The sequence below is a fragment of the Ochotona princeps genome, chromosome 21 (genome assembly GCF_030435755.1).
Source record: "Ochotona princeps isolate mOchPri1 chromosome 21, mOchPri1.hap1, whole genome shotgun sequence".
NCBI lineage: Eukaryota > Metazoa > Chordata > Mammalia > Lagomorpha > Ochotonidae > Ochotona > Ochotona princeps.
In genome coordinates this window covers 29,580,150-29,587,426 of record NC_080852.1, presented here as the reverse complement: position 1 = coordinate 29,587,426, position 7,277 = coordinate 29,580,150, and positions in this window count along the sequence as shown.

Below are 7,277 nucleotides of genomic sequence, written 5' to 3'. Positions count from 1 at the left end.
TTCCCCAGATGCAGGAAAATTTCAGCCACTGTTTAGTTTTTTTTTTTTTAAGATTTATTTTAGTTTTATTGGAAAGGCAGATTTACAGAGAAAAGGAGAGACAGAAAGATCTTCTGTTTACTGGTTCGCTCCCCAAAGTGGCCACAATGACTGGAGCTGAGCCAATCTGAAGCCAGGAGTCCGGAGCCTTTTCCAGGTCTCCCATGCAGGTGCCTGGTCCCAAGGCTTTGGGCTGTTCTTGACTGCTTTCCCAGGCCACAAGCAGGGAGCTGGATGGGAAGTAGATGCAAACAGGCAAGCTAGATGAGATCCCAGCATGTGCAAGGTGAGGATTTAGCTACTAAGCCATCACACCAGGGTCACTGCTGTTTACTTATGCTTTCTGGGACCTTTTTCTGTCTTCTTTTTAACTCCTGTTATATAGATGTTGGTTCTCTTCATGTTGTCACATTGTTTTCATAGACTTTCCTCATTGCTTTTTCATTGTTCCCCTTAACTGTATAATTTCAAATGTTCTGCCATCAAACTGATGAATTACTCCTTCTCTTTATCGAATTTGCTAATAAAGATTTTTCTATTGAATTTTTGAGTCCAGATATTCTATTCTTCAGCTCTACAGTTTTTTTAATTGCCTCTTTTCATTGTCAAGCTTTCATTTTGTTCATGTGTTGTTTTCCAAATTTAACTTTCTTATCTGTATATTCTTTCATTTCCTGAACTTCTTTAAGCAAATTATTCTGAATTCCCTGTCAGTATTGTCATGGACCTCCTATTCTTCAGGGATCGTTATTGGAATTTCATTCATTTCATTCAGTGGTGTCATGAATCCCTGATCCTTTTTATTCGTGTGTGTTTTCATTGATGTCTGTACATTTTAGACACCACTTCTTCTGGTCTGTATGGACATAATTAGTTGGCAGAAACCTTCACTGTTTAGCTTCTGCATAAGCTAGCTAATGACAACCCGGGGCAGACAGAGGCTGTTGAATGAACCTCTGGCTTTGCTCGGAAGTCAGGGGCAAATGGGGCAGGGAGGGGCAATGTTGGCTGGCTTCCATGGCTTCACAGGGCCCCTCTGCGCTGTACAGGCATCTCCCAGCCTGGGCATCGCCTTGGGGTGGGTTTTGAGGTTATGCAGAGCTGCTGTTTGTACTCCTGGGTTGGGAATGTCTAACTTCTTTGTCCTGTAAAAATGTCTTCTTGTGGGCATTGGTCTGTCTGGACCAGGCCTTGGATGTCAATTTGTTTTCATTTATTTATTTGTTTATTTTAAAGATTTATTAATTTTTATTGGAAAGTTGGTTCACGCCTCAAGAGGCTGCAATGCCTGGAACAGAGCCAATTTGAAGCCAGGAGCCAGGAACTTCTTCCAAGTCTCCCACACAAGTACAGGATCCCAAGGCTTCGGGGCACCCTCCATTGCTTTCCAGACCACAAGCAGGGAGCTGGAAGGGAAGTGGAGCAGCTGGGACAAAAACTGGCACCCATATGGGATCCCAGCACATACAAGACAAGGGCTTAAGTCACTAGTCTACCATGCCAGGCCTGTCAATCTGTTTTTAAATTGGGTTTAATTGTGGGAATTATTTATGCTGTCTTGCCTTTAATTCCTTATCACATACATGATTTACAAATGCATGTTCCCATTTTGTATGTGACGTTGTCACTTTCTTGATAGTGTCCCATTGCCAAATCCAATAGCATAAAACCACACACTCTTTATTGGAAAATTAAAAGAAATTTCATAAATTTCCAAGAAGCATTTTATACTCATATGCTCAAATGCCATGGTATAGGCTTAATTGAAAGGGATGGTGACATAGCTATAGTTCGGTTTTTAATGAAAACAAGGGAACACCATGAAGATTTCAATCAAATATTTGAAAATTCTAAACTAACAAGGCTCAACCTGAATAAGATAATCTGAATAGTTCTAGAACCATTGCAAAGTCAAATTCATAACTTAGAAGCCGATTAAAGAAATTTCCAGGGATAAATGTCTGAAGAATTAACTGATGTTTGATCCATTTCTTCCAAAAGACACAGGAAGAAACACCTCTAGATTCACTTTTTGAGCCCAAATATCAAACCCAAACAGGAAAGAAAGTAAGGCACATCCCATTACCTATGATGACGTCAGGAGCAAACCCCATCAATATTGAACCCAAGTAGAAGAGTTAACGTACCACACAGAACCAAGGGGGATTTATTGCAGGTGATCAAGTCTGGTGCAACATTTGAAAATCTGTCATTGAATTACATCATACGGTCATATCTGCTGAGACAGAAAAAGCATTCAACAAAATCTCACACAGAAAAAGCATTCGATAAAATCTTATAAAGTAAGGAATAAAGGAGAATTTTTTTCAGCTTGATAAAACAGCATCTACGAACATCTCTACATCTAGTGTACTTTGAAGATTGACTGCTCTGCCCTTAAGGTCAGAAATAAGCTGGGGCTATTTGTTTTTGCCACTTTTATCCAGCATAACACTGAAAGCTCTAACCACTGAACTAAGTTTAAAAAAAAGAAGAAGAAGAAGAAAAGAATGGGGCCAGCCTTGCTATGGTGACGTGGCTGGTGTCCCATGTCACAGCAGCGCTTCTGTTTCTTCTGCTAAGGTGCCTAGGGGAGCAGAGGTAGGGTGGTCCACGTGCTTGGGTGGGGAGGCCCAGACTGGGTCTCAGGCTGGGGGCTTCAGCCTGGCCCAGCCATGGTTGTTGCTGTCATTTGGGGAGTAAACTAGTGGATGGTATCTCTCTCTCTCAGAAGACATAGAGATTGGAAAGGAAGAAATAAAACTAGCCGTATTCTCAAATAACGTGATTATTCCCACAAAAAAACCCTCCTAGAGTAAGTATTCATCATGACTTCAGGATACAAGATCAACGCAGAAATTGTAATTACATTTTATAGATTAGCAATGATCATGTGGAAACCAAAACAAAAATACAATAACGTTTGCAGTTAACCCCACAGAACATGAAATCCTTAGGTATAAATCTGACAAAATGAAAACGAGCTATATGCTGTCAGTGGTAAAATGCTGCTGAAATGAATCAATGAAGACCTTAATAAGTGGAGTGAGATACCGTACTCAAAGACTCGACGTGGAAAAGACATCAGCTTTCCCTCCGCTTGATGCGTAGACAGGCAGTTTCTAACAAAATCCCACTTTTTTTTTTTTTTTTTTTTTTGCAGACACAGAAAGGTCTGTTATCAAATGAATGAGGGATGGCACACGACACAGGACGGTCAGGACAGCCCTTCAAAAAGCACAAAACGGGAGGGCTCATCCACCTGGCATCAAGGCTTATGAACATTAACATTAACCGAGATAGTGTCGTATTGGAAAATAGATCAATACACTGCTTGACGAGGCAGCACAGGGAATGCTGAAAGAGACCCCCCCATGGATGCCAACTGTGTCCTGGAAGGCAGTTCAACAGAGAAGCAACATCCTTTTCAACAAACGATACCAGGATAACAGGATATTCAGAGAACTTGGTTCAAAATAGATCCCAGACTTCACGTAAAAACGTGAAAGTATAAAGCTTACTTTAAAAAGAAGTATTTATTGGGCCCAGCGGCGTGGCCTAGCGGCTAAAGTCCTCACCTTGAAAGCCCCGGGACCCCTTTTGGGCGCTGGTTCTGATCCCGGCAGCTCCACTTCCCATCCAGCTCCCTGCTTGTGGCCTGGGAAAGCAGTCGAGGACGGCCCAAAGATTTGGGACCCTGCACCCGTGTGGGAGACCCGGAAGAGGTTCCTGGTTCCCGGCATCGGATTGGCGCGCACCGACCCATTGCGGCTCACTTGGGGAGTGAATCATCGGACAGAAGATCTTCCTCTCTGTCTCTTCTCCTCTCTCTATATCTGACTTTGTAATAAAAATAAATCTTTAAAAAAAAAGAAGTATTTATTGAAGAGGTAAGGAGATATACAGAGAGACACAGAGCTGTCGTCTGCCCGCAGGATCAGGGCGGGCTGGGCCGTGGCTGGGAGCTTAGGATCAAATGCAGGCACGGAGATGTGGAACGCTCATGTGGGACGTGGGTGTCACAACCTGCATCCCAGCCACTAAGCCAAAGGCCTATCTCCAAAGTTAATTTTGAAATTGTTGGGAAACCACCTTAGGATTTAAAACTGGGCAGACATTTTTAGATGACGCTGTAAGCAAAATACATATGAGATTGATCAGTGGAGTACAGACAAAACGAAGATTTTTCTTCCATGATGAGGATGAAAAGACAAGCTAGAAGCTCAGAAAACAAACAAAATACCTTGCCAACTACATTATCTCCCCAAGGATGTTTTCTAGATTGTATAAAGCAATTTTCAAAAAACAATAATAAATGAACAAACCCAAAGCCCTCTAATTACAATATGGATAAAAAAGAGTTGAGTGGATAACATGAGAAAAGATAAAAAGAAAGGGGGTACAGATGGCCTTTCCACATATCAAAACGATGTTTAATACCACTAGCCATTTCGTCAATGCAAACGTCCTTGAGATAGTCCCTTGCCTGTCAGGATGGCCAAAGTAAAAACAGGGAGAAACAGTAAGAGTTATGAAGATGAGAAGCTAGGTTACCCATGTACCGCTGCAGGGAAGGTCACATCCCTGGACAACAGCATGGCAGCTTTTATTATTATTTTTTAAGATTGATTTACTTTTATTGGAAAGACAGATTTACAGAGAGAAGAGACAGAGAAGATCCTCCATCTACTGGTTCACTACCCAAGTATCCTCAACAGCCCATCCAAAGCCAGGAGCTAGGAGCCTCCTCCGGGTCTCCTATGCGGGTGCAGGGACCCAAGGCTTTGGGCCGTCCTTGACTGTTTTCCATTAAGCAGGGAGCTGGATGGAAAATGGAGCAGCAGGGACATGAACCAGTGCCTGTATGGGATTCTGCCGCATGGAAGGTGAGGATTTTAAGCCACTGAGTCATTGCACCGCTGCCCAAGCCTGGCAGCTTCTTTTTTTTTTTTTTTTTTTTTTTTAAGATTTTATTATTATTGGAAAGCCGGATATACAGAGAGGAGGAGAGACAGAGAGGAAGATCTTCCGTCCGATGTTTCACTCCTCAAGTGAGCCGCAACGGGCCGGTACGCGCCAATCCGATGCCGGGAGCCAGGAACCTCTTCCGGGTCTCCCACGCAGGTGCAGGGTCCCAAATTTTTGGGCCGTCCTTGACGGCTTTCCCAGGCCACAAGCAGGGAGCTGGATGGGAAGTGGAGCTGCCGGGATCAGAACCAGCGCCCATATGGGATCCCGGGGGTGGCAGCTTCTTAACAAATCAAAATGTATGCCTGGCATTTGATCTCTTATGTGTTTATCCCATAGATATCTTACATCCTTATGCCCCTGCCCCGCCCAACAACAACCTGTCCACTATACCGCAGAGCAGCCTTATTCTGGTAGCCCCAATCGGGAATTGACCCTTTGATGAGTGAATGGTTAAACTGTGTATCTGAGCCATGCCTTTGATAACTCCCTACCCCAGAAACCCTTAGTTATACCTTACCTGTGTGACCTCAAGAGAACCATGCTGAGTCAAGAATGACGGTGCCCCAAAGGCTACATCTCTAAGGAATTCCATGGGCATAACATTCTTGAGATGTCAACACTGGAAAATGTGGAGGACAGATCAGGGTGTCGTCTGGGATAACCCCCTTCAGGTGTGGCTGAAGGCTTCTTGTGTTGAGTTCAGTTGAGGGTCCTGTGGATGGATTCGTGACATTTCATGTTTTAAAAAATTGCATAGAAATAATCCCACACACATCCACACACACGAGGTAGGAAGGGAGAGGGAAGGGGGAGTTTGAACGAGATGTGCACACTGTATTGGTGCTAAGATCCTGCTTGTGCTAAGGGCTGGGGAATTGCTAACACTGGGGAAACCTGGCTGTGCAAATCTACAATTCTCTCAAAACGCCGCTCCTTGAATGTCTGAAAGCTTCTGGGTTATATGTTTACAAAAAATAAGCGCAATCCTCTTAGAAACCGCGAGGGCCAGGGCGCAAGGTTATTTCTGAAATGTTAAATAAGAAGGCACCACCTAGGTGAGAAGTGCCAGCCCCTCACCTTGCCCTCAGTGACGCGCTACACGCTGCAAGGTGCGGCAATGAGGAGAGGGAGGCGCTGGCCCTGGCCTCTCCATGTTCAGGTGTGTGCATAGGTGGGCGCTGATGTGAGAGCCAGAACAGGCGGAGCGCGAGCGATGCCTCCTGCTGTCAGGGAGGGTGGCCGGCTGCTGAGGGAAGGGGTGCCGGAGGGTGCTGCCGCCTCGGGGACACCCTCCTGCTGCACCCTCCGGAGGCCGTGGGCGGCGGATGGACAGCCCAGGTGAAGTGACTGAACCCCCCCACTCACACACACAAAAAGGTGAGCTCGGGCGACGGGGCGGGAGCTGAGGCCTCCAGGCTGTGGTTCAGGACCCCCGCGCTGGGCAGCCTGGCTCCCGGAGGCGACACTTCATTCTGGAAGCCTAAGAGGCTGAGAAAGCCTGGAGCAAGGCACAGTAGCCAGGGAGGGTGGGGCCGCCCGGAAATCCCGGCGGCGCCAGCCCGGTGGCATCTGCAGGCCGGGGGGCGCGCACACGAGGGGCACGTGGGTGTGGAGGACCCGGCGGCGCCCGCCTCCTCCCTGCAGCGCCGCGGCTGCCGGTGCGGGCGCTGGAGGAACAAGGGGTGGGGCGCGTGCCCCCGCGCAGACTGTCCCCTCCATCTCCAGTCCCGCACCCAGCGAGCAGGGACTAGGGACCACACGCTAGTCCGGCGACTGGAGGCGCCTTCCACGCGTGTCTCTTTCCCGATGCGAGAGCCTCCTTCTCGTTCATACTGTGGGAAGCCGGGCGGCTTTGTGCGGGGATGGCTGGGGGTTCGGGCTGGGGAAGAACAGGTTTCCTAAGTCGGACACCCCCGGACGAAAGCATGGTATAGGACGCAGCCCAGGGCGTGGGACAGGGAGCACCCTGGGGTTTCGAGGAAAGTGCACCCCTGGACACTGGCGCTGGGGACCTGAGGGGTCCACGTGGGCGGACCCCTAGCCACCGGCGGCAGTGGGGTCGCGGGTGGCCATTGTGCGTGCTCCCCCAGACTTACACATGGAACCCTCCCCACTGACCAAAGCCTCTGCCCGCCCCTGGTTGGGCGGTCGCCGGGAGCGCGCAGGAGCAGAGGCGGCCGAGCGTGGTGGCGGAGGGTGGAGGCAAGCCCGCGCGGCGTGGCGAGGGCGCGCAGAAGCTGGCCCCACCACCCCCCGCTGTCGCAGCG